Source organism: Martes martes (genome assembly GCF_963455335.1).
Source record: "Martes martes genome assembly, chromosome: 1".
In the NCBI taxonomy this organism is placed as follows: domain Eukaryota; kingdom Metazoa; phylum Chordata; class Mammalia; order Carnivora; family Mustelidae; genus Martes; species Martes martes.
Window position 1 is genome coordinate 146,833,026 of NC_137888.1, and position 26,941 is coordinate 146,859,966.

The following is a 26,941-nucleotide window of genomic DNA, read 5'->3' on the forward strand; positions in this document are numbered from 1 at the left end:
ACTGCCCGCAGACACACCACTGTCTCTCCAGCCTGGCCATGTGGGCTCGTAGGAATCAAGTTTTCTCTACCAAGGCTCATTTGTGTTTGTCCCCAGATCTGTTCATGGCTGTTTTTGCTTGTTAATGCAATGACAGAGTTACGTTTATTATTTCATGAATCGCACAGACAAAGAGCTGTTTCTATGAAAGCGAAGTTTAATACCCTGAAAGACTAAATTAAGGATTAAATGGCCAATTCAATTTGGATACACCGTTGCACTATATCTGAAAAAAATCACTTAACAAAGAGGGGATCATGGACTTCAAATCCAGTGTATGTGCCCTAATAGATTCATGAAGGTAAAGCGCTTATGAGCACCAGACCAGCCAACAGGAAGCACTCCCCAGATCTGACTCATTATTATTACTGCTTGCATTATCGTGGTGGAAGCATATAGACAGATGCCAGCCGCAATGGCAGCCAGAAGGAAAGGGCTGGCTGCTCTCCAGGAAGGCAAGAGTCCAGAAGGGAGTGGTCCCTGTGTCATCCCTGCTCCCAGGGCACCAAGACTTCCAGGGACAGCTAGGTAGAGATGCTGGGGTCCAGCCAACACTCTGGCCAGTTAGAACCCTGCAGACGCTCTGGGCTTGCATACCTCGTCCCAAGCACTCTCCCGCTGCCCTGAAAGAGTCCTAGTGTGGTGAAGGGTAACACACAAGCTCATACAAACACTCACGACGCTTGGGACCATGTGGACACAAGTGAATGAACACAGTGGAAATCAGCATATGACAGTGACTGTGGACTCCAATCTTCCCTAGACACAACTCCCGAGGGCCAGGGTGAGGGGCAGAGGGACCCATCCACGACCCCTGGCCCGTGCAAGGCTGGCACCATGCACAAGCTTAGTGAAGCACTTTGCCACAGGCCTCAGGTGCTCCAACAATGGTCTTTCATTTTTTTGTTGTTTAAATTAAACTTTAAAAACAGGGACCTGGTAGAATATGCAAGTTCCCAGACCCCACTCGCTCCTTCCGCATAAGCAAGGCAAGCAACTGTGCAGAGGCCTGGAGGGCTTTCTGCATGGACCCAAGTCCAGCTGCAAAGTCCCTGCTCAGGGAGGGAAGAAAATCCATAATCCAGGAGTCGTTCTTACTTCCTTAGCCAGAAAACCTGAGCTGGAACTCAAAGACGTCAAGTTCACAAAAGATTACAGGTACATACAAGGCGCTCAGTAAATACCTATTGGCTGATTCATTAAGATTAGTTTACAGTAAGAGTAAACAATAGAACAATGTCTTGAAACTCTTATTGACTTTATAACCTTCTTTTCTCCTTAGGAAAAAAAGATTATTCCAGGTAAAGTCGGAGGTGAAGTGGTCAGGGAATCCTATGCACTCAGAGAGACACAGAGAGATTTCTTTTCTTGACCCAATGCTCCTTAACCAAAAAGTGACACACAGCAGGCCCTGGAAATGAGGAATGGGAAGGGGCCACAGCCACCTCTGTACCAAGCCAGCCACCTCCACGTCTGGTGTCTGCAGAATGCTATGTGACAAGAAAGGTCCACAGCACACACAAGTTGTTTCCACCAGAGGGAAGGAAACGTGACCTACAGACCACATGACAGAGGCAAAACCACAGGGAAGCAGGGAGGAAATCTGAAGTTGACAGTAAGTTCCCACTAAGTGTCACTTGGGACAGTGACCTTTAGAGGAAAAAAGTTAAATCTAAATATGTAGGAAACACATTTTATAAACAAATAGCTACTGATATTCTCAAACTGAGGGTCTGCTCTTCACATCCCACGTGCCAAATCAGTTTTACTCTTAAACTACAACTGTTTTCTCGTTTTGCTCTTCTGAGTAGTTAAGATACAGAGGCAGAGCAGACAACCTAGGTTTGCAACTCACCATTCCCCACCCCTTGCAAGCTGTGTGACTCTGGGCAAGCTTCTTAACTTCCCTGTGCCTCAGTGTCCTCATCTGTAGGATGGGGACAGCAAGACTCTTTCACTCAGAGGACACTGTGTGAATTGAATGAGATACATGTAAGGAATTAGGAACAGTGCCTGATACACAGTAAGGGCTAAATGTTGACTACTCTGTCTTCCTCCTAGACCATCTAATCCTAAATGTCCCCATTTATGGGTACATCTGCTATGTGAATCATCTTCCTGTTCTGTGTTTCCCACGCTCCTCCAGATTAAAAAAAAAAAAAAAAAAATCAACCTGTTAAAAATTTGTCTGAAAAGGTCATTCTACCACTTGGTAAAGGGAGACACCCAAAGAGGTATCCACCACTTCTTAACAAGCCAGGTGAGGGGCTCCTGGCTGGCTCAGTTGGTAGAACATGTGACTCCCAATCTCAGGGTCATGAGTTCAAGCCCCATGTTAGGCATGGAAGCTACGTAAAATAAAAAAATGAAAAATGAAAAATTTTAAAAAAACAAGCCAGGGGAGGGCCAGATCCAAAAGGCAAAGCATCATTCCTCTACTCTGGGAGACAGCCTGTAAGAGTGGGAGCTGAGGTTTACCTCATCTCCTATTATCGGAACCCCTAGGGTACCCCTTATTCCCACTCCCACCCACAACAGAGAACCACTGCCCTAACTGATGAGAAAAGAAATCTAAGAGGAAACAGCTCTGTTATCTTCTCCCACACCTCACAACTGACTTGACACATCGGTGAGTCACAGCGCTGTGGCCACGGTATCCCCTGGGTTATGCTCCTACAAACAAACAAGGAAACCCAAAGAGGACACCACGCATGGAGCAGGGCTCCTGATCTGTGATTTCCACCGATCTCTCGGCCAGTTTGGCCGGGCTCACAGACCCCTTCTTAGTAGACAGAGTTGAAAACACAACATAAAGTACAGATGACTCGGAGGAAACCGATTGTATTGCAATGCAGCTATGAAAACTTGCAGAAAGTCTGTGATAGAAGAGCTTGTCAATGCATTAAATAACAAGATGGATCAGCACACCTTACAACGAAGGTAATTTCAGAGCCGTGACGAGTAGAGGTATTTCAAACCATCTCCACCGCAGCAGGACATGAAAATCTTCATTTCTAGCGGTGATGAAGCCACAGGGCCTGCTGATACCACCGTACTTTGTTTTCTGGGTTCGCCGTGAAAGGAAACACTGCATTTCAGTTGGAAATCAGTGAAAATAAAGACGCCATGTCATTTCTTTACAAGTTCACAGAATCCCCAATTTCCCTCTATAGACTCTTCAAGGGTCCTAGGACCTCCGCTGGAAAGCCATGCTGAGGAGCGTGCTTTATTTAAGAGTTTCCCCCTGATCATTCATTTAATCGACAGTTAGCAAATACCCACTTTGCTCTAAGCACAAGTAACGCAGAAGAAAAATACAAAATTAACGTAAGACTTGGGGGCAACCAAGCCCTAGGAACTATCAGAGTTTCTGCTCAGCTTCCTCTAATTTTGGCATAATTTTGTTATCCACTGCCAAATGCATAACCAAAAACGGAGTGCACAAACAGAAATGAGCCACAGCGTCTGCTCAAGGCTAACTGTCTGCAAGTATTTCAGAAGCTAGAGGTCAGTGCTATGGAGGAAATACAGGAGCCCTCCATGCTTCCACTTCCTCGATAACCAAACCAGCCCTGCCCAGACTGCAGACACTGCATAGGGATGAAAGGAACAATTCATGTGAAAGTTCTCCGAGAATACTGAAGTCCTGCCTGTGGATGGTTCCTGTTACACTGTGCCTGTAAGCGATTCACCCGTGCAGGGACCCAGGAGCCTCTCGCAGCGGAAAGGGCCATGCAGGGTCCCGCAGAATCACAGGAGGATCTCTGAAGGAAGAGGAAGTAATACACGGGGATTTGGGGGGAGAAAAGAACCAAAAAAAAAAAAAAAAAAAACCAACCAAACCAACCCAAAAAAAACCTGTCCTGCTGTGAATTCTACCATGAAGCGGTCTGAAGGAACCAAAGACAGAACTTGCCAAGGACGTGACTCTGGACACAGTTTTCTATCCAACACCACATCTCTTGGGGTAACAGATATCGTGAGTCAACAAAAGGGAACAGCAAAAAGCTTCTTATTCACTGCCAGACACGTCAGAAAGTCTAAAGCTCCACTGGGAACACTGGTACAAGTCTAACATGCTTCATATCTGCCCGGGTGTGGATTATTCTATTTTTATTCCAACCGAAACTGATTACCTGCCGTGTTCATATACCTGATTTGTCTCAGGTATAAACACACAGGTCAATCTAAACAAAATTCCCTTCTCATTGACATCTAAGAGAGAAAATAGCCCCAATACATTCTAAAAGAGAAACTTGTAGTTCCAACTTGTTTATTATAAATGATTTACCAAATTCAAGAACACCGGAGATCACTCTGTATTGAGACAGTAATTACAGAAAACTTATGGATGTTAGAAGCTGGTTTTGAACCAAGTTACCATCAAGTAGAAGCAGGATTGCTATACTTTTTCTTTTTAAAGGTGACACAATGATACACAGGTATGTAAACGATCTCACTGCCAAAGTAACATCACTAATTCAGACAAGGTTAAAGTTAACTTGAATTTTAAATTCAGAGGTGTCAAGACAATGGAGAGCTGGGTCTGTCCTACCAACCTCATTGGGCTGTGTTGAATTTCTAAAGTGTAAAATGATTTCTACAAAGGTGCCTCTTGAATGAACATTAGAAACATCATTAGCATGTGCTTTTTTTTTTAAATTATCACATGTTTTCCAAATCTGCAATATTGGGTTTCACATCCTTGTCACCACACGCTGCGGGGGCGGGGGGGGGCACCTACGTGGTATACTGTTCACCCTACCAGGTACCAACTCTGCAGCCCCAGGAGATGACTGGTTTGTCGTTGGAGCAGCCTTTGGATTTTCCTGAAAATCCAAAATAACCAGCTTAGTGGGCTCTCACACAGAAATCGTTAGTCTTGGAAAACCAAGTTCACAGATACAGAGAAGACACTGGTAGTTGCCAGAGGCAGAGCTGGGAGCTGGGGGGCGGGGGGAGGCAGGAAAAACAGGTGAAGGGGGTCAACAGGTTAAAACTTCCAGCTATGGGGCGCCTGTGTGGCTCAGTGGGTTAAGCCTCTCCCTTCAGCTCAGGTCATAATCTCAGGGTCCTGGGATCGAGCCCCACATCGGGCTATCTGCTCCGCGGGGAGTCTGCTTCCCCCCACCCCCAACACTCTGCCTGCTGCTCTGCCCACTTGTGATCTCTGTCTGTCAAATAAATAAATAAAATCTTAAAAAAAAAAAACTTCCAGGGGCGCCTGGGTGGCTCAGTGGGTTAAAGCCTCTGCCTTCAGCTCAGGTCATGATCCCGGAGTCCCGGGATGGAGCCCCGCATTCAGGCTCTCTGCTCAGCAGGGAGCTTGCTTCCCCCTCTCTCTCTCTGCCTGCCTCTCTGCCTACTTGTGATCTCTGTCAATCAAATAAATAAAATCTTTAAAAACAAAAACAAAAACCAAACAAAACAACTTCCAGTTATAATATATTTATAAAATAAATATGACACGGGAATGTAATGCACAGCATGATGACCACAGTTAATAATACCGTATTGCATATATGAAATTGCTAAGAGAGTAAATCTTAAAAGTTCTCACTATGAGAAAAAAAAAATTTTTTTTCTAACTATGTATGGGGATAGATGTTAACAAAACAATGTGGTTCAATCATTCATTTTGCAGTGTAGACAAATATCAAATCATTACATTGTACACCTGAAATTAATATGTAAATTATACCCCAATTTAAAAATTAAAAAAAAGAAAGAAAATGCTCAGCCTCAGTATACATGTCTTGCTATATCATATAAATAATGCTATGCAGCCAAGATGTTCCCAGTGCCTTTGGTTTAAATGCAAACTCCTTCCCAGGGAGAGTTTCTACGGACTCACATGGTATTTTGGTAAGAGAGGGGAAATGGGAATATTTTCAAATTCTTCTGCACAGTTAAGAGAAAACTGGTTCAAATGAAAATTCGTACCTGGTCCCCACCACCGTAAAATTTCTATTCAGAACACTCAAAATCAAGGCCTTGTGTGTGGCTAAACCCTACAGCCACATTTCTTGGCACACCCTACCACGAACGGCAAGCCGTAAGACCTGCTAACCAGCATGAGGTCCCACGTGGGGCCATGGCTAAGGACCACCGGCCGTCACAGTGCCATCACCAGATGAAGGGGAACTACTCACGGAAGTACTTCAGCGTCTCTTCAATTTGCTCGGTTGTGAGGTCAATGTTGGCATCTGGAGAAATGAGGGGTGTATGGAGCCAGTCGTCGTGGTCATAACCGTAGATGGTGTCGGCTCTTAGCTTATAATGGGGCAGCTGCTCCTCCAGCAGGCTGATGATCTCGACTTCTGGAAGATCGGTGCTGTTGCACACGTCTACAGAGAAGAAGACAGGTAAATGAAAGCCCAGAACTGGCTCTGGCCTTGCGGCTGCTAGCCACTGACATCATGGTCCCAACAGGTGTCTTCACCTACTTACCCACAGCGGGGCGAGGCCATATTTGGCCACCTCAGGGGCCCTCTTCCAATTTAAATTCCACTCTCAAAACATACAAGACCTACCTGAGACAGTTCCTATACGGTTTTTAGCAGCTCACTTTCTTCAAAGTGAAGCCACAACTCTTGGGCTTTCTGGGCTCAGTCAGTCTTCCCGACCCTTTCTCGGACCATTCTCTTTCAAACACTCTACCTGTAAGCCAAACCCGCTACAATTTCACCAATATGCCTAACTGCTGCCTGCTACTCTTACCACTCAAAAATCCCATCTGGGATTTTTGCCTTCATTTAATTCACTCAACTGTTCATCCACCTGTATTTCTTTCCATTCATCCATCCTAATATACCCTGAGTCTCAGAGACATAGGAGATGCACCAGTCAACACAAGTGTCATGGTCCTGCTCTCGCAATGCTTGTGTTCTTGTGGGGCTTCTAACCATTAAAGCAACAGGTGCCCCTCCTTTGAGGGAGAGGCTAGATCTTCCCGGATATGTTGGTGTTTTGAACACTTCAAGAAGAATTAACCTCTCTCCTCCTTTCCATATTCCCACAGTGTTTTGTTAGATATTCTGTTACGTTCTGTCTTCTGGGTATTTTAGTATCCAACCTGTCCCCCTGGGAGAAGGCCAATTTCCACCACTGGTTTTTCTCAATCCACCACCTGTACCCCTCCTAGGTCCTGGCCCAGACTGTGCTCAAGGGGTGCACTGCAACACCTGTGAAGGTCCATCAATCCATACGAAGCCCATTAAAGAGGCCTCGTAATTAAACAGTAAATACAACAACACAGCCAGTGTACCCAGGACAAGACCAGTCTTCCTCAACTTCTCTACCGCGAGGAAGAATGAATTAAATAAATGCTAATGGGTGAGCCTTGATTATCTCTCAACTAATTCTGACAACAGTGACCATATTGGCCCAGTTCACAGAGAATATTCATGACCCATGACGGCAAACGGCAGATGCGAGCAGTGGTGGTCTTGTGAACCCATAAAGAAACCGGAGCACCCATGGTGCTCATGGCTGGACAAGAGAGTTACCTCGGTCTTTCCTCCTAGATGGGGCTCTCTGCTCAGCAGGGAGCCTGCTTCCCTCTCTCTGCCTGCCTCTCTGCCTACTTGTGATCTCTCTGTCAAATAAATAAATAAATCTTAAAAAAAAAAAAAAGACTACAATCAGAGCAATTCTTAAGAAGTTTATTGCACAATGTTCTTGCCTTGAAGCAGTAAACAAAGGCGGGGGCCTGGGTCAAGGTGGAAGGCAGAACATGGGACTCCACCTCCTATCCCTCTCCAAAGTACAAGAAGGGGCAGGAGAAAATCCTCTGGAGATATGTGAAACCACACAAGGTCAAGGTGAAGTAAGGAAGAGATGCTGACAAGAGATCACTCTTATGAGTCATTCTTAGGACATGGAAGGTGGCATCAAAGGAAAGGAGAGAGGCCCAGCCTGAACACACAGAGAGGAAATGAGTGGCACAAAGAGTGGGAGGGAAGCAAGCTGGAAGGGGAGGCGGAGGGAGCAGGAAGGGACCGGGGCGGGGCCTCGGGATTCACTGGGGAACCAAGGCCAGCAGAGCAGGGAAGACCAGTCCCTTTGCTGCTCTTGGGGCTGAACCAAAGCAATGGTGGCAGCAGGGCGTGGCTGCAGGGCCACTCACACTGGAGGACAATATGGAGCCTCCTGTGCCCACAACAACGGCTATCCCAGAGACTTACCAAAATCCCTCTGTCCTTCCTGTTTAAGGCCACATGGCAGGTAAAAAAAAAAAAAAAAATACAGAATCACAGGTCAAGGAAGCGTTTGGTGTCCCAGTGTCACCCTCTGGGCAAGAGCCCACCCTCAGAAAGCACCTGTCAGGGGCGCCTGGGTGGCTCAGTGGGTTAAAGCCTCTGCCTTTGGCTCAGGTCATGATCCCAGGGTCCTGGGATCGAGTCCCGCATCGGGCTCTCTGCTCCATGGAGAGCCTGCTTTCTCCTCTCTCTCTGCCTACTTGTGATCTCTGTCAAATAAATAAATAAATAAAATCTTAAAAAAAAAAAAAAAAGGAAGAAAGAAAGCAAGCACCTGTCAGACTCTCTCCACCTCCTACCACCCCCCCACACCCCAGTCTTACTCAATTCACTATGCAAAGCTCTACCACAGAACATTTCAACTCAGGAAGTCAGTGTGTTTTTCAAGCACTGAGGAAAGAGAAGAAAATAAGTACAAAGTGAAGACATTTAGAATTTTCCTTGGAGCTTCAGGGACTGGAGAGGGACAACATCTGAACACTCATTCTTGGCTTCAAGTGGGAAATGTCACTGCAAGCGCTCTTGGCATTTCAGCCAGCTGAAAACCAGACCAGAGCTGCTCTGCCACTTAGCAAAGGTCTGCCGCGAACAGAAGGGGCCTCCTCCCTGAGGCCAGTGCCAACAGCCCAAGCTCAAGACAGATGTCTCCTACTTCTTCTCACCTCCCGCCAACAACAAAATGCCACTCAAGAGGCTCAAGTGGGGCGCGTAACTAAGCAAGTATTTCCTCCCCTCATAATCAAGTGAAGAGTAAGTTCTCACAAAGCTCATCTTGGGGAGAGGCTTCATGGTTAAAAAATGGCGGCCTTGTAGCTGAGGGGACACAGGGTCAAGGAGGGCTGACACCTGACTGGTGGCCTCTTTTAACTGAACCCGGATGGGCTCCAGCGCCAGCCTATGCCGAGGAGACCAGGCAGGGGACTGACACATTCCTGCATGACTCACCCTCCCAACAGCCTAGAGTCTTCTGGTGTCACTGCTTTGGGTGCTAGGGAAGGCAACCATCTAAAACAGAAGTCCCTCCTAAGAATACTGGGTTACTTCTGAGCATGTTGGCAGCTGCTCAGACTGAGGCTTGACCTGTCCTTCTACATTTCCAGGACTGAAGGTCAACTTATTTACAGTGCGGGTCTTGATGTCCAAGAGAGGTCATTTCCCTCGGAGCACATGATGACTGGCAAGATAAAGTATCAAAAGGTGAGACTGTGCCAAAACGCCTTTTTTAAAAAAAACAGAAAACAAAAAACTCAGGTGCTTGTGTGGCTCAGTTGGTTAAGCAACTGCCTTTGGCTCAGGTCAAGATCCAGGAGTCCCAGAGTCGAGTCCCACATCGGGATCCCAGCTTTATGGGGAGTCTGCTTCTCCCTCTGACCTTCTCCCCATTCTCTCTCTCTCTCTCTCTCTCTCAAATAAATAAAATCTTTAAAAACAAACAAACAAACAATTCTGTGTATTTGATTCTGCCATAACATGACCAGCCATATAAACATAGCAAGTTTTTGGCCACCTGGAAGGTCCAGAGAATCAGAGCACAGGGAAGGACTGCAGAGACCCAGGGAGCATTCCTTAAACTTGGCGGCAGGGTGAAGAGGGGAACACCACATCTGCCCCACGGAGGAGACATACTCAAGGCCTGAGGTTGGGTACACATAGCAGGATAGCCTTCTGGAATTCTCCAGGAATGCCTGCAGTATTGCAGGCCCCAAGCCAGCTGCGTGCAGGGCACTCTCTGAACCTGCCAGCAACCTGGGACAGAGAATATCTGCTCTGTTCAACAGAGGAGGAAGCAGAGATTCACAGGGGGTGTGGAATATCTTGTTGGTCAAGGTCATGCAGCTAAGTGGCAGCTCCTGCATGAGAAGCCTCAGCTGTCTGACCAAAAGCTGTGCCCCTCCCTCTGCCACCAGCAGTCCGTCCCTCCCAGGCGGGCGCACAAGAAATGCTGGGGAACTCCCAGGATATTCTGATCAGGAAGTTTTTGCTCTAAGCAGGGAGACGACTTCATAAGCATGACAGGGATGTGCAATTAAGCACACTGACCAATGAGGGAGGCATCAGAGTGATTTTCCCTCCTAGAGCCCAGGAAGCAGAGTGGAGAAGTGAAGGAACTTGTCTGCAGAACCAGGGAGGGTCAGGGGTGCAAGAAGGACGGCCCTGCCCCCTCTCCGGGGGCTTACTCAAGCTGACGAGGTCAAAGAACACTTGTTAGCCCAGCCTGGAGGAAAAGACCCCTTGATACTCTTGACTGTCATCATTTCTGCACAGCTCCAAGTCACATTATTTTTTTTTTTTTAAACTTTATGTATTTATCTGAGAGAGAGAACATGGGCAGGCAGGGGATACAAAGGGGGAGGGAGAGAGAGAAGCAGACTCCTGGCTGAGTGTAAAGCCCAATGACATGCGGCTTGATCTCAGGACCCCGAGACTGTGACCTGAGCCAAAACCAAGAACTGGATGCTTATTGCACTACTGGGTATTTACCCCAAAGATACACATGTAGTTAAAAGAAGGGCCATATGCATCCCAATGTTCATAGCAGCAATGTCACAATAGCCAAACTGTGGAAAGAGCCAAGATGCCCTTCAATAGACAAATGGATGAAGAAGATATGATCCATATATACAATGGAGTATTATGCCTCCATCAGAAAGGATGAATACCCAACTTTTGTATCAACATGGACGGGACTGGAGGAGATTATGCTGAGTGAAATAAGTCAAGCAGAGAGTCAGTTATCATATGGTTTCACTTACTTGTGGAGCATAAGGAATAACATGGAGGACATTGGGAGAAGGAGAGGAAAAGTGAATTGGGGGAAATCTGAGGGGGAGACAAAGCATGAGACGGTGGACACCAAGAAACAAAGTGAGGGTTTTGGAAGGAGGGGTGAGGGGATGGGTAAGCCTGGTGATGGGTATTAAGGAGGGCATGTATTACATGGAGCACTGGGTGTGGTGCATAAACAATGAATCTTGGAACACTGAAAAAATAAAATTAAATTAAAAAAAAAAAAAAGAATTGGATGCTTAACCAACTAAGCTACGCAGGCGGCCCCCAACTCACATTATTAAGAAGCTATAAAAGTGTGTTCTCAGATAAACCTCAAATAAAGGGCATCAGCCTACAGATTGAACTCAGACCCCAACAGGTCCCTGGCTTCTGGGAGATGTGCAGCAACCACACAGTCCGGAACCACCGATGTCCAGCCTGTCAAACCATCAGAAGGCCGGGCTGGCTCAGTCAGGGCCGATCTCCCCCTTCCCCAGTTACTACAACAGCCCCAAGGTTGCTGGCCACACTGCTACTAGGGCCATCTGAGGAAAGGTGCTTTTTAAAAACATGGTACTGTCCTGCTTTAAAAACCTCCCAGCTCCCTACATAGTGTTCCAGGTTTCGGCCCACACCTTCCTAAAATAGAAGCTGTCGGAAGAGAGGTTTCCCAATATCCAATTTCAGTCCCTTCCTTTTGGTAATGGAATTCCCAAGGTGTGGCTGGGCACATGGCCACCAGGCTAAAAACTACATTTCCCATCTTTCCTTGCAGCAGGGTAAGTCCCCATGCCTGGTTCACACGCTATAAAGACAGCTTCCAAGCCATGTTCTCCAGCAGTCGGTGCAGAGGGGGGATGGAGCTGAAATGATCCTTAACCACACAAGGAAGAGCAAGGCCAGAGCAACCAGGGACCACCTGGTTGAGCCCAGCCTTCACCTGGGACTTTGAGGAGAGAAAGACAGGTCTACCTTGTGGAAGGCACTATTGTCTTGGTGTCGTAAAAACAGCCTCTCTTATCACGTGCAGACTCTGCTGTTTTATCAGTACCTCTTCAGTTAAGCCACGCCAACTTCTCACCACTTGCTAAGCATACTTTTTCACAAATGCTGGTTTTTACACCAGCTGTCCTTGTTGCCTAGAATGCCCTTCGCTGTCCAGCAAACTCCCATCTCAAAATACCACTCAAATGTCACCTTGTATTTCAAGCTTGCCTTGACTTGTGTCCTGTGGCTAGGTACAGAGTACACTGATGATTTCACTACAACGTGATCAGTGTTTTCTGCAGCTCCTTCTCGACTAGCTTTGAGCCCCTCAGGGCGAAGAACTGAGTTCCCGACTTTGTCCAGCTGGGCAACAAACAGTAAGAGCCCAGTGAGTGTTGGGTAAACAATGGAGACAAGGGCAAGGGAAAAACCCAGCAGTGGGTGGCAGGGCTGGTCTGTCAGCCCTGCATCCTAGACAGACCAAAGCCCAGCATTCAGCATGGGGGAGGCAGGGCCAATTGTTTTCAGGCCCCTCCAGGCATCCTGCATTGCTGCTGTTTTCATTCGGCATGGGGGACTTTGGAGGTAAGTCCCCCAGGGAAGGGAATGTCCCCTCAATCACTCAGCAAACACAGATCCAATCCAATGTCCCCTATTCTTACCACACCACTCTGGGGGGCAAAACATAATGGGTTTCCTCAACTGTTCAGGGCTATAATCCCTCCTAGGTTTTCTCCAAGGCATAAGGTTTGGAGTGGGTTCCTCCTACCTGAGGGTGAAGGCTACATTTAGGACTGGCTGGGAGGTGAGACAGGGTGCTAAAGGTCGGGGGGTATGGGGGCACTATGTCCCCTTGACACCTGCCTTGGGCTAGATCCTCATCCCCACAGAAGGGCTGGAAGGAGGCCCCTCTGATACACAGGGGACATGCCTGCTTCATGGAACTTGCCAGGTGCCTGAGATAATGCTTAACGTTTTACAGCAGAGGCGGCAGCTCTAAATCAGTGCCTGACATTTAAAGATCAGGGAGGCTCATGTAAAGACACAGATCCCTGGCCTCTAGAAGAAATCAGCATATCCAGACCCGTGCGGTTACACGCTGATTGGTGGCCATCCCCAGACGGGGTGGGGGTGTCTCCCTCGGAGTCTCTGGGCCTCCCTGCCTGCACGCTGAAGCTGGGGGGCTCTGGGCCCAGGAGAATGGGGAACTGCAAAGATGCAGGGGAGAAGCCTCCCAAACACTCACCGAGGCTCCAGGAGATCCTGGGGCAACAACAGGGGGAGGAGAAGGAACAAAAGGAGAGAGGGGACAGCACTGGATAAAGAGGAGGGCTTCCTGAGAAGAAATGCTAAATCAGGAGCGAGGGGAACAAGGGAACCCGGTCAAGTCAGGGAAGAGACAGACTGGGAGGCAAGCCAGCAGCAATACTGCCACCTGCCGGAAGGTGCGTGGGGCCCAGGTCCAGCAGGAGTGCTGTTGGAGAACTCAGGGGAGGGGACCCCAAGCCTGGCTCTGTCCCCAACTTCTCCCAGTCACCCCAGCAAGTGCCATCTCGTCCATCTGGAGCTCAGTTTCTGCATGCACAGAACAAAGGTGTGCGGCTGCAGAAAAGCTCGATTCCAGCCCTACCCGTGCTGGGCCAAGGGCTGCGTGTAGAGCATTCCCTGCTCCTCCCAGGGGGGTGCCTGCAGCCCCGGACATGCTGATTCCTTCTGAGAGGAATCTGCATTTTTACATGAGATCTCTTGATTTTTGTCAATGCCAGGCACTCAGAATTCTGTAAACACCCCAGAACCACATTAAACATGCGTGTGCCTCCTGTTTGTGCTCAGGGATTTCCAAAGCTAGTGTCTCACTCTGGGCCTCGGGAGAATGCTCTAGACTACAACAAAGGTGACAATCAAAGAAAAAGCAAAGGAACCTGAACTCAACAAACCTGGCCATATCCTAAAAGCCCATCTATTTTCTACTTTTTCTCCCCTACCCCAACCCATTCCAGTTCTCTGCCCAACACGCGTCCACTTAGCCACAAGGGTGGTGGCTGAGGAACGTGACCCCAGGTCTATGCCTGAGGAGGTTCTGGAAAGGCGGTAAGCCTCCAATTAACCACTATGCTTGGCAGAGACGGTAAACCCGCAGCAGTGTTTTAAAGACTGCATGAGACACAACCGTTCTCCTTCTCAGCCACTTGCAAATCACTTGTACAGACTTGAAAACAATTCATTTTTCTTGATATTATTAAGATGAAAGGGCACAGATGCAAAGACTTACACAGGGGCCATTCTGGTGCCGGAGACACATGTGATACTTTGTAATTGGTGTCTTTCTAGAATATTCCTACTATAGGGTCACATGGTTGAGAGCCTCTCCTCAGCATCTTCAGGAACTCAGGGTTAGTAGTCATGCTCTACATCACAAAAGCTGCAATTTCACAAACTGCAAAAGGACCATTAGAGCTAAAAATTACTGGCTCGACTGCCTCACATAACGGAAAAAAGACTGTACTCAGAGAGGCTGAGGAGGTAGCCAAATACCAGGGAGCAACCAGCAACAGACGCGACGTGAAGCAGGTGCTCAGCCTGCTCCACAGCCCACCACGTGAGAGGCCTCAGAAAGGGACAATGCCATCTTGGATGCTGATCTGTCCACCCCCCACCCCCCGCTGTTTATACAGCACCCTGCCTTGGTAATCTGTAAGCGCTCAACAAACTTTTGCTGAATGATGCAATGCACATAGTACCTATTCCTGAATTTAATCTACTCTCATGAACCAGCAGGCAGCTGGTAGGGAGAATTAAGAACATACTTTACAGAGGAGGAAACCAAAGTCTCAGAGATTATTTGAGGAGCCCAAGTGACTCCGCTAGCAAGGGGCTGAGCTGGACCCCACACCGTAGCCCATCTCCCCCCAACCCTAACTGACACACAGCTCACTCCTCGTCTGGTGGGTCCTGGTGAGGATTCTCCAGGAAAGGAATGTACGAGAAAGCATTTCCCTTCCTTTATTGATCCGTGCTGAGGAATCCTCCCAGGAACCGTACGTGAGGGTGGCATTGCCAATAGGCAAGCTTCTCTCTGAGGGGTCTTCAGATGGTTCCTGAGGCTCTACTCTAGACCTCCCATACCAGGATCTAGGTGGTGTGACCCAGGAACTGACTTTTATTTCAAGCCCTCCAAGGGGTCTTGCACACCGAGAGTTGATACCTAGCCCCTGGTGGTGTTCATTAACTGAATTTGGTTTCTTTAAAATAGAATGAATTAGTAAGGCATGTGGCTCAATACTCAAACTGTACACAAGGGCAAGCAGGTCTCTCCACCGGCTCCATCTCGCCCACACTCCACCCTGTTTTATGTGCACACAAGACCCTTCTCAGACTTCTCCTGAGAACCAGTGTGGACTCCCCATGAGCCTGTCCTCACCCTCCCCTTCGCCTTACACAGGAGAAAAGGCCCCACGAGGTGCAGGGCTGTAGGCGGACCATACTCGAAGCCCTGCTGTCCACCCGCGGCACCTCAGCTCATGTTCCAGCCCCAGAGGGACAGGCCTCAGTCCTCCCTCCCCTCCTCTTCTGCCCCACCCCACTGAGGGTCAACTCCCTTGCTGGGAGCAGCACACGTGATCCCCGGGAAGGGCAGGGCCACACAGAGAAAACTTCATGGACACAGAAAGAAGAGGCCAACTATAGGAAGGAAAACCTAGACGGGGGAGTTCCCAGCAATGGCTGTGACCCTACCTACCATAGAAGCAAGTCTTCCTAAGAAAAAGGATCAACAATGACACAGAGTGGACTCCACGGAGACCTGGTGTCAGGTCCCGAGCTATCGCATAATCACACGAACACCAGCTTGGAGGACACCTACCCCTGCCAGGAGCACGGCGGCAGAGACGGCCCATTGGCGAGACGGCCATGTTCACGCGCAGGATCGCTGACGCGACGCTACAGTGCAATCCCGTGCACCTGACCGTGGCACCGTCCACCCCAACACGCCAGGGTGTTGTGCAAGAACTGAGGGCAAGAAGAGGCAAGGCACAGCAAAGGAGGCGGATCCTGCTACGGGGGATCCCCAGTGGCAAAAACCAAATCCAGCTTTTCTGAAAGAGCGCCCCCAAGTGGGCTTTGCATAGAAATTGACAAAGCGAATGATGTCACACTGCGGGCTGGACTGATTGTTATACTGAGACATACAGCTTGAACTGTACAGAAATTTATCTTACAAGGAAAAAGTCCTGTGTATAAATTCAGCCCATGGTTAAACCTGCACACGCACACAAAAATCGGGAGTGCTCCTCCCCCTTAGAATAATTTGTTTTAGTGGGAGAGAAACAGAAAAAAAATACTTTGGTCTTCTAATTTCCTTTATCATTTCTCTTAAAAGTGTATATTTTATAATTACTAAATCACCAGGGGGGAAGTAATTTTACACAAAAATAGCCAGGGTCGGGGTGATGACTGCAATTAAAGTGCTCGCAGCTGAATTAGTGTTTAGACAGATGGAGCTGGTATAAACTGGAACAACACTGGCAGTAAACAGTTTGACAGCATGTTTGGAGAACCAAAAATGTGTCATGACCCTCAAGCCAGTACTCTCACATATAGGATCAAATCTAAGAAAGGAATCCAAAAAATCTAGCATGCCAAATATATAAGCATGTTTACAGTGCATTGGGTGAAAACATGGCTAACCGATTTCCTCGAGAGTTAAACACAGAACTAACTTATGATCCAACAATTCCAAATCTTGGGGGCGCCTGGGTGGCTCAGTCGGTCAAGCCTCTGCCTTCAGCTCAGGTCACAATCCCAGCGTCCTGGGATTGAGCCCCGCATGGGGCTCCCTGTGTAGCGAGGATAGCGAGGAAGCTGCTTCTCCCTCAGCCCCTCCCCCCGCCCAGTCTCTCTCTCTCTCTCTCTAATAAATAAATAATCTTTTAAAAAAAATTCCAAATCTGGATATATGTCCAGAAGCAACTGCAGGGACTTGAACAGGTATTTGTATACCCACAATCACAAGAGCTAAATGGTAGAAGCAACCTAAGTGGTCACAGATGAATGAATGGACATCAAAACGTGGTCTGTACATACAGGGGGCTATCATTCAGCCCTAAGTAGGAAGGAAATTCCGCCACACGCTACACCATGGATGAACCTTGAAGACCTCAGATGAAGTGAAATGAACCAGTCAGAAAAGGGCAAACACTGCATGCTTCCTCTTCTATGAGGTACCCAGAGCAGCGAACTCATGGAGACAGAAAGTCGAATTGGGGGGGCGGGGCATAAGGCTGGAGGGAGGGGTACAGGGGGCTTAAAGGGTACAGAGTCTCGCTGGGGATAATGACAAAGTTCTGGAGATGGATGAAGGCAGTACTAGCTTAACCCTGAAGGTACTTAATGCTATAGAACTGTATACCTAAAAATAGCTAAAACGTTAAGTTTTATGTTATGTGTATTTTACCACTATTTTATTTTTTAAAAGAAATAAAAGATGGTCACTGCATTAGGGATTTCCTTTTCTCAGACTGGAAGCCTGGGGACCTTGGCACCTCAGGGACAAGAAAAGATACACATGGAATAGAAGTTGAAAAACATGCGAGGGAACCTAGTACACCATCTGGATGGCGGCTAACACCAGGAGGAAAGGGAAGAGAGGAGGTGGCGGGGCTAGGCTGAGCAAGGATGCCCATTTGTCTGGGCTTCCCCAAGGACAGCCCCAGTTCATGCCTGTTCTCCCAGTGTAAGTATTAGTATCACTCTGTCATACTCAAAGGTGTCCCTTCTAGAAAACAGTATGGCAACTCCTCGATAAGTTAAACACAGAATCACCATATGACCCTACAATTAATTCCACTCCTGGGTTGATACCCAAAAGGACTGAAGGTGTGTATTCAAACTAAATCTTGTATACAAACATCCACAGCAACACTCTTCCCCAGGGTCAAAAAGTGGAAACAACCCATTGTCGACCCATGGATGAACTGATAAAGAAAATATGGTATAACCACACAATGGAATGTCATTCTGCCCCATAAAGAGGATAGCTGCTATGATGCGAATGAACACTGAAAACATCACACGAAGTGAAAGAAGCCACTCACAAAAGACCACAGGTAATATGGTTCCCTTCCCAGGAAATATCCAGAATACGGAAAGCCACAGAGACAGAAAGACTGGCCCTTGCTGGAGGCTAAGAGGAGGGAAGAATGGGAGTGAGCGCTGATGGATGGGAAGTTACCTCTGGGGGTGAGGAAATGTTCTGGAAATAGATGGTGCTTACAAACATTTGAATGCACCAAATACCACTGAATTATATACTTTCAAAATTGTTAAGTGGGAAATGTTACATAGATTTAACATAGTTTAAAAAAAAAACTCTAATAACGAAAGCGCCCCTGCTGATAGACCACACTGCAACAGGATCACACGCGTGCTACAGCGGCTGAAACAAAAAAGAGCAGCCTGAGTCAGAGGGGATGGGGAGAAATTGGGACCCTTCCACACTGCAGACGGGAACAGGAGATGGTACGGGTCCTCTGACAGATGGTACAGCTCAAGTCCACAGCAAAATCTCTCTCAACTGTGTCCTTACAATTATACGGTTCCGTAAATTACACCTCAACGAGGCTGTTAAAAATTGTCTTTGCTTGAACAATGATCACCCTAAATTGGGTAGACTACTTAGGAGGCCTGAAATCGAAACAAAAGCTTATCAAAGACAAATGGGGGTCATAAGTACCCATAAATCATTTCTGCATTAACACTCACATCCTCGACATACTTTCAAAAAAAGATGTTCATTGCAAAAAAAAGAAACCAAAAACCAGACTCATAAATTCAGAGAATAAATTGGTGGTTGCCGCAGGCGAGGTAGGTGGGGAATGGGTGAAGGAGAGAAAGGGGATGAAGAGTACATTTATCTTGATGAACACTGAGAAATGTATAGATCTGTTGACTCGTTACCTGAAACTAACAGAATCTTGTAAGGTCATTATATTTGAATTTAAAAATTCTTAATTTTAAAAACAGAAGGGTGTTCACTGCTTGGCCAAATACAACCTTCATGTCTAGCAAAATGGCAGTATTTAAGTAAATCATACCAACGTAGTAGACTATTATAAAACCATGAATATCGATTATTTGTTCACTTCAGGGGAAGGGTCACTGGGGCAGAAACTGGAATGAGGATGTAGGGGTACGGTGCTCCAAGCACAGGGAAGAGTAAATATAAAGAAAGGCCAGAGGCATCCTGGGTGACCAGGTAGGAAAAGCAGTGCAGGGGGAGTGGGATGGGAGAGAGGCCATAGCACCCAGAAACTTTGGGCCATGGCAGGAGGTCTGAGCCCACTGTGGCCACAATGGGCAGCCCCGCCAACAAGAGTGCCATGTTCTGACTCGGAAATTAAACAGGCCTCTCTGGCTGCTGTTGGACAGACTGAAGGGGCTACCAGCTGGGGATAAGCCAGGATGCTATTGCTGAAGTCCAAGCAAGAACCAATGGTGACTCAGGCTAGAATGACGTAGGTGGGAGAAGTGGTTAGATTCAGGAAACATGCTGAAGGTAGAGGTAACAGCACTTGCTGATGGATGAGAACTGCACCAGTAAGCTGGCCACAGATTTAGGAGAAGGGAGGAAGGAAAACATCCAAAAGCCCTGGAGACAGTCATTAATTCCAAAACCACTTTGAAAATCTCTTTTCTGTCTCCTGTGATTTTATTTCTCTTCCCTCCATATGCCTTGGAAAATTCACTGGTGATGTCATCAATATGTCACAGACATCTCTCCATGACAATAAATTCTGAGCCACCTCCTTTGTAAGGGCTGCATAGTATTCCACTTGCAGCATGTGCCACAATTCAGTTATGCAATCCCTCTCCCATTCACAGACTCCTCAGATTTTTGCAATTAACACCAAAATAAATATTCCATAGTGGCTGCACCAATTTACATTCCCAACAACAGTGCACAAGGGTCCCCTCTCCTCCACATCCTCACCAACATGTGTTGTCTCTTGTCTTTTCCATACGAGCCATTCTAATAGCTGGGGGGGGGGGGGTGATACCTCATTGTGGTTTTGGTTTGCATTTCCCTGATGACTGCTGATGCTGAGCACCTTTCCATGTACCTGCTGACTGTTGGCCTTTATTCCTTAATAATATCCAACCTCTTTTCACGGACATATTGGCCTTTTGCTTTTATAGGATGCTCATATGTATTTTTTTCTTGCTTATTTCTTCTTTAACATTGTTATACACAGAGAAGCTTTATATTAATTCCCTATCAAATACAGAGCAACTGTTCCTGCCACCTGCCCCTCCCTCCCCCCACTGGTCATGCAGCCCTACTCGTGCTTCCTGGGTTTTCCCACACAGCCTTGTGTGCTGCAATAGGACTTTCTAGCAGGAGCTCCTATGTCAGTGTTAAGCAGGGAAGCCCTCTTATACTGCACAGGCAGGAGCCCTTTCAGCCCTCTTTAAAGAAGTTTAAAATAAGCCCTACACATAGGGCTCCATCCCCCAGGAGGTGCAGCCCAGCCTTGCAGGGGGGTTCTTCGCAGAGGCTGCCCTTCCTCCTATGCCCACCTCCATGAGAGCTGCAGGGCTCAGAGCCCCCACTGTGTCTGCACGGCTCCCAGCCTTTGCCCTGCACGGTTCCCACAACCTCACCTTATCTCCCCGTGCACTGTGGGTGCTTTGTACTTTTTAGTGTTCTGGCTACGAAGTCGCCCAACTCCTGTTATTTCTGGCTGGTGATTCCGAAGAACATGTGAGCTTTTCAGGAACAGACACATCGAGTTACAGCAAGAATCCCCGTCTCAGGCTTAATTTTTTAAATCGTCAAAATGATCCCTCCTTTTCTTTACAGTTCTAACCTCTGCATCCAGCTTTCGGATGGCCTTGCCCGTCTCGAGATGATTAAAATACCCAGAAATGTTTACTTCTACCACTTTTCTGGCTTCTTTCTTGACGTTCGTTCTCTCTTTGGGCCATGTGGATTTTACTGGGTGTGAGAGCGATGTAGGGATCCAGCTGTACTTTTTATAATGATAACAAACAACAGTAATAAGAAGGCAAACATTTGTGGAGGGCTACCACCACTACGTAAATCCTACCAGGTAAAGCCGCTGCTTGGCAGTTATCTTTCAGTCACTAGGAGGTAAATGCCTATTTTTCTGCTTCTCCATAGCAAAGAAAAGACAGCTTGTCATACTTCACCTCACCCATCTCCCTCTCCCCCCTTGACTCCTTTTTGCTTTAATTTGTGGGTTCAGATCCAGTCTCCTGTTTTAAAAAGATTAACTTTTTACACTAACACTTGCTTTCTGTTTCCCAGAAACATCTATACCTAGTCTTTATGGTTAGGCTCTCTAAAGCTTTCAAGGCAGCTTTGAAAATCTGCTGCCCTGAAAAGCAGCTGAGCAGCTTCCAGAGTTCAAGGCCCACATCCTCCCCAGGTCCTCTCCTCCCCAAAGTTAGCTTTTATGATGGGATGAAAGCCAATTCATGTCGAAGGTTAAACGCTGAGATCAACGGTCAGATGGCAAATCAGGACAAGTTTATTTTATTAATAGAACACAATTTTTTAAAATCATAATGCCTACCGTGCCTCGACCATTGAATGCGGTACACTGCTTTATTGTTCATCTAAATGATTTCCTAGACAGGAAATTCTGTTTAGAGGCGAACAATGGCCACTTTTTCTAAACATGAAGTGAGATCATCTGGATATTAAAAGACTACAAACTCATCCCCCAAACCATTACCAAAACCCAACAATAAGCGGTTAAGCAAAATAGGTAAAACCAATAAAACCCGAGTGTGAAATGATTCCATGTTCCCTGAACCAGGTCTCAAAACAACACAAGTATAAAATTACAAAGGGCGACTCCTCCAAAGCAAAATACAAATGAAGAAAAAGAAAGGTATGATAAAGGACAAATGTTAAAGCTATGTCCTCAGCTGACGTAGTTCTGATGCCCAGGTTCTCAGGGGCGGTGAAAGTATTGGTTGTGCACCTGCAGAGCGCGATGACCACTCAAGAAGATTCCTGGCTCCGGGGATGCCTGGGTGGCTCAGTTGGTTAAGCATCGGCCTTCAGCTCGGGTCATGGTGCCAGGTCCTGGGATCAAGTCCCATATCTGGCTCCTTGCTCAGCAGGGAGCCTGCTTCTCCCCCTGCCTGTAGCTTCCCCTGCTTGTGCTCTCTCTCTCTCTCATTCTTTCTCTCTCTTTCCCTCCCCAACCCCGATAAATAAATAAATAAATAAAATCTTTAAAAAAGAAGAAGAAGAAAAAGATGATGATGATGATGATGATGGTGGATAATGATGATGATTCCTCACTCTGCTCTCCAAGGCCAGAGCTGAGCCTGTTAGGGCCAAGAAACCAGGGCAGCAGAATCCAAGAGGTGACCCTCCAAATCATTAAAAATTCAGCCACACTGGATATCCAAGATCTATAAAGAACTCCTCAAACTCAACACTCAAAAAAAAAAAAAAAAAAAAAAAAAAGGCAGATAATCATGTCAAAAAATGGGCAGAAGACATGAACAGACATTCCTCCAAAGAAGACATACAAATGGCTAACAGAACATGAAAAAATGTTCATCATCATTAGCCATCAGGGAGATTCAAATCAAAACCACATTAAGATACCACCTTACACCAGTTAGAATGGCCAAAATTAACAAGACAGTAAACAATGTGTGTTGGAGAGGATGTGGAGAAAGGGGAACCCTCTTACACTGTTGGTGGGAACACAAGTGGGTGCAGCCACTTTGGAAAACAGTGTGGAGATCCCTTAAGAAATTAAAAATAGAGCTTCCCTATGGCCCTGCAATTGCACTACTGGGTTATTTACCCCAAAGATACAGATGTAGTGGAAAGAAGGGCCATCTATACCCCAATGCTCATAGCAGCAATGGCCACAGTCGCCAAACTGTGGAAAGAGCCAAGACGCCCTTCAACAGACGAATGGATAAGAAAGATGTGGTCCATATATACAATGGAGTATTATGCCTCCATCAAATGATGAATACCCAACTTTTTTAACAACATGGATGGGACTGGAAGAAATAAGTCAAGCAGATAGAGTCAATTATCATATGGTTTCACTTATTTGTGGAGCATAAGAAATAACACAGAGGACACTGGGAGAAGGAGAGGAGAAAGGAGTTGGGGGAAATCAGAGAAGGAGATGAACCATGAGAGACTGTGGACTCAGAAACAAACTGAGGGTTTTAGAGGGGAGGGGTAAGGGGGGTTGGGTGAGCCTGGTGGTGGGTATTATGGAGGGCATATATTGCATGGAACACTGGGTGTGGTACATAAACAATGAATCTTGGAACACTGGGAAAAAATAAAATAAAATTTAAAAAAAAATTCAGCCACACTGGAGGGAGGTGTGTGGATGGGAATGGATTGGGGGTGACAGCTAAAGAGTCTGGAGTTTCTTTTGAGAGTGATGAAACTGTTCTAAAATTGATTTGTGGTAACAACTGCACAACCCAGTGAACAAACTAGAGGCCATAAAACTATATACTTTAAATGGGTGAATTATATCTCAATGGAGTGGCCACACACATAAAAATGTAACCACAAGAGATGGGGAAGTAGGGTCAGTGAGCACACCTACTACCCTTACTTAGGCCCACCTCAAAGTCCTTCACCAAAAATGCTGTTTCTGAAAGATAAATCTGAATCCCCCAGGAAGGTTAAATCACCTTCACTATTATCCTTGGAAAGACCAAGGATCTTCTCATACCCTTTCCAGACATTTCCATGGAGAACAGGTTAAACAAAACGAGGTTTCGTATGTAGAAACAAGCAGCTTTGGCTGCCTAGAAAATTCAGCGACAAAGAACCAGTTTACAGCTTGACGATGCTGCACGGTGGGTAGGGTATTACTGGACTCCCCAGTAGCCTCCCAACAAAGGCTATTCCTCTCTTACTGTTAGGTTGACATCTGGAGAAATCAGGGCTGGAACGTCTGCACCAGGAGTCCCCCAGCCACAATCCACAGTCAAATTCAACCCCGGCCTGTTTTCATAAATAAGGATTTTACCGAAATCCAGCTACACACCCATTCCTTGAGATACTGTCTGCGGCTGCTTTCAGCTACAACAGCAGAGGCCAGTCGTTGCAACACAGGTCATGTGACCCAGAAGCTTGAAATATTTACCCTCTGATCTTTAGGGGAAAGGTCTGCCAACCGGTATTCTAAGCCACTGGGGAGATGTGGACTCCCTGTGGCTTCCTGAAGGCCACCGAGGGACCTCAGCCATTCAAGGATCTTCTAAAAATCTGGCTGTTCATCTTTTTCACAATTCTTCCTTCACTGTCTACCTTGGTTTTGGTGCACTGTGAACAGAACACCACTTCACAGTTCTGCGACTGAGTGAGGCCACAGAACGTGCCTCGGCCAGTCTGGAATGCCAGCCAGAGACTCCGCTGCATGTCCAGCCAGAGACTCTGAATGTGCAGGCTGAGTCTGTCCATGTAAGCCTTGTCCTCTGCCAGGAGAAGGGGATGGATGGCCGAAGACAGCCAGGGCCCCTTCAGCCCAAATCCTCCAATGAGAGCTAAGGGGGGCAGACCTGAACTGAAGCCTGGGCCAACCTCAGGTTACTGAAGACCACAATCTAGGAATAAACATTACAGGAGCCACTGTGGATCTGGGAGTGGTGTGTTACCCAGCAAAACCTGACTAATATACACTCAGTTTGAAATGACATAACATATAATGACTGAGAGCTGGAAGAAAAAATTTGCCCACATGGCATTGAAATCACACCACCACCAGGACCCCCTAAACAGCAGCCTAAGCAGGAAAGATACGGTCACGCTTGGCTCTCCTAATACCCTCCCTCTTCTCATAAATTGCAAAAAACAATCTCTGGAATGAACTCCAGCAAACAGCAGACGGGGATCAATTAGAATAAAGGTAGAAAGAACGAGACAGAGGAAGGCATGGAGGGATGGAGGGAGATTTGTTTTGTTCTACACAACTGAAGCCGTCTGCCTTCCTGTGGGATTCTCTGGACAATTAACCTCCTCTTTCCTTCAACCACTTTCGGAAGTTGCGGACCCCAGGGCACCGATGCCTCTCTTCTCTGAGTTAAGCTGTCACTCCTGCTGCTGGTGCTTCTCTCGCCCACTAGATGGTGCTGCGTGCACACCTGGGTGGGCCCAGCACCCCTCCCAGCCTCCTGGTCCCAGCAAAAGCAGACTAGGCACCAGGGGACTCACACACCTTTTCTCAAACTCAGACTTGTCCCTTCCCATTTTTTACTCACCACAAAGCCCCACATAAATAGGGAGAAACAGAGCTGACACTGAGCAGAGGAGTTCACGCCTGCAGTTATGATCATCTGAACGGACTGTTGTCAAGGTTTTTCTTCATACGGAAAAAGAAGTACAATTACATTTATCAGATAAGCTGAAACTTGGCAAGTTGGGTTGAAAAGGAGAACAGAATTCCTGTAAGAGAAGGAATGTCAGGGTCGCCATGCCCCAGGCTTAGCCCTATCATCGTCTTCCCAGCCACTGAGAAGCAAGAAGGAAGTTCTCCCCCACTGGGAAGGTTCAGTGCGGCCCACATACATGTTCCAGCATACAGGTCAAAATCCAGGAGGGCAGAAGACCTCCTGGAAGATGAGGATTCAAGTCTTGCTCTGAGCTGGTCCACTTGGGGTCTGGAGTTGGTATCCGCATTCTCCGGCTCCTCCAGCCACCGATGGTTCATTTCCTTCCACCTGCCCTTACGCTGGCTCACTTGAGACTCAAGCCACCCTTGCTCACGCTCACCTGTCCACTCCCTAGTCTCTCCCTGACCGCACGCTCCACCTCTGCCAGCCGCATCATGGCCACCTCTGCAATCCGAAATTCAGACACCCCCTCCCTGACCACAACCAGCCCCCCCAGCCCCCTCTCCTCACAGTTCCCCCTCATTTATTCCCACTACACCACCCGGAAACCACCGCCCTATGATTCCTCCACTTTGCCTTTCTTGTGCCCTTCCCTCCAGTTTGAATCCCACAGCCCTTTGCTTCAACTACCCCCTTACTCCACGGTGCTTTCATCCAATTCTGCATGGCAACAAGCGTCCACCTTGCCCTGCCTTGTCCCTGGGCTCCCGGAAGCACTAGGGGAAAGCAGAAAGCACCATGAGGATGGTGGAAAGCCCTAGAAAGCTGAGGACTCCCATGCTGAGGGGGCCCATGCCCAGCACCCCATCATCTATTCTGAAACAGTGCTAGGGTGGGGGATGAGATGGGCTGGGTAAGGTCTAAAACCGTCTCTCTGCAGAGCAGTAACTCAGGGTAAAACACCTTCCAGCAGCTTGCTGTCACCCACAGGAGGAGAGGCCGGTCTCTGCACGCTCTCCCTCCTTCTTCCTTTCTCCCAGTGGTCAGGTTCCCTCCTAAAGACTTCCAGAGCTCACATGCAAACACAGAGCCCTCCCTTCCCACTTAGCTCCATCTGAGAATTCCCTAGACCTACCGCACACTGACTGCACACACGGTATTAAGGACCCGTCCCCTCTCTTGTCTGTTCGCTCACCAGCACGCTCAGCAGCGTGGCTGGGAAACACCTTTCCTAATCTTCCTCTTGTAGCCAAACCCCAGCATGTTCCAAATCAGCATAACGGAGCCCCTTCATTATCCCAGGATGTGTCCAGGAACAGAAGAAGGTGCCTGTTACCCAGACACAAGAAAGGAACTAGTTTACAACAGGCCACCTTGTGCCAGAAAAGCACTAAAGAACATTAACCCAGCAGGGCCTGTATCCTGCAGTCTTTACCAAAGTAGTTCTGGTCGAATGTGACACAGTTTCCAGAGTCTGCCCGGCTAGATCCACCCCGGTGTAAAATTTTTAGAAAAAGAAAAAAGAGGGG

General features: G+C 47.4%; 1 protein-coding gene across 1 annotated transcript in view; it reads right to left on the reverse strand.

Annotated features, from left to right (window-relative positions):
• The window catches only part of TRAK1 (trafficking kinesin protein 1), a gene marked incomplete at its 5' end in the record, with an annotated part of 118,935 nt that overhangs the window by 79,579 nt on the left and 12,415 nt on the right, over window positions 1-26,941 (reverse strand). Inside the window, one exon of the mRNA XM_080817903.1 lies at window positions 6,192-6,386. The remainder of the gene's footprint in view (window positions 1-6,191; window positions 6,387-26,941) is intronic.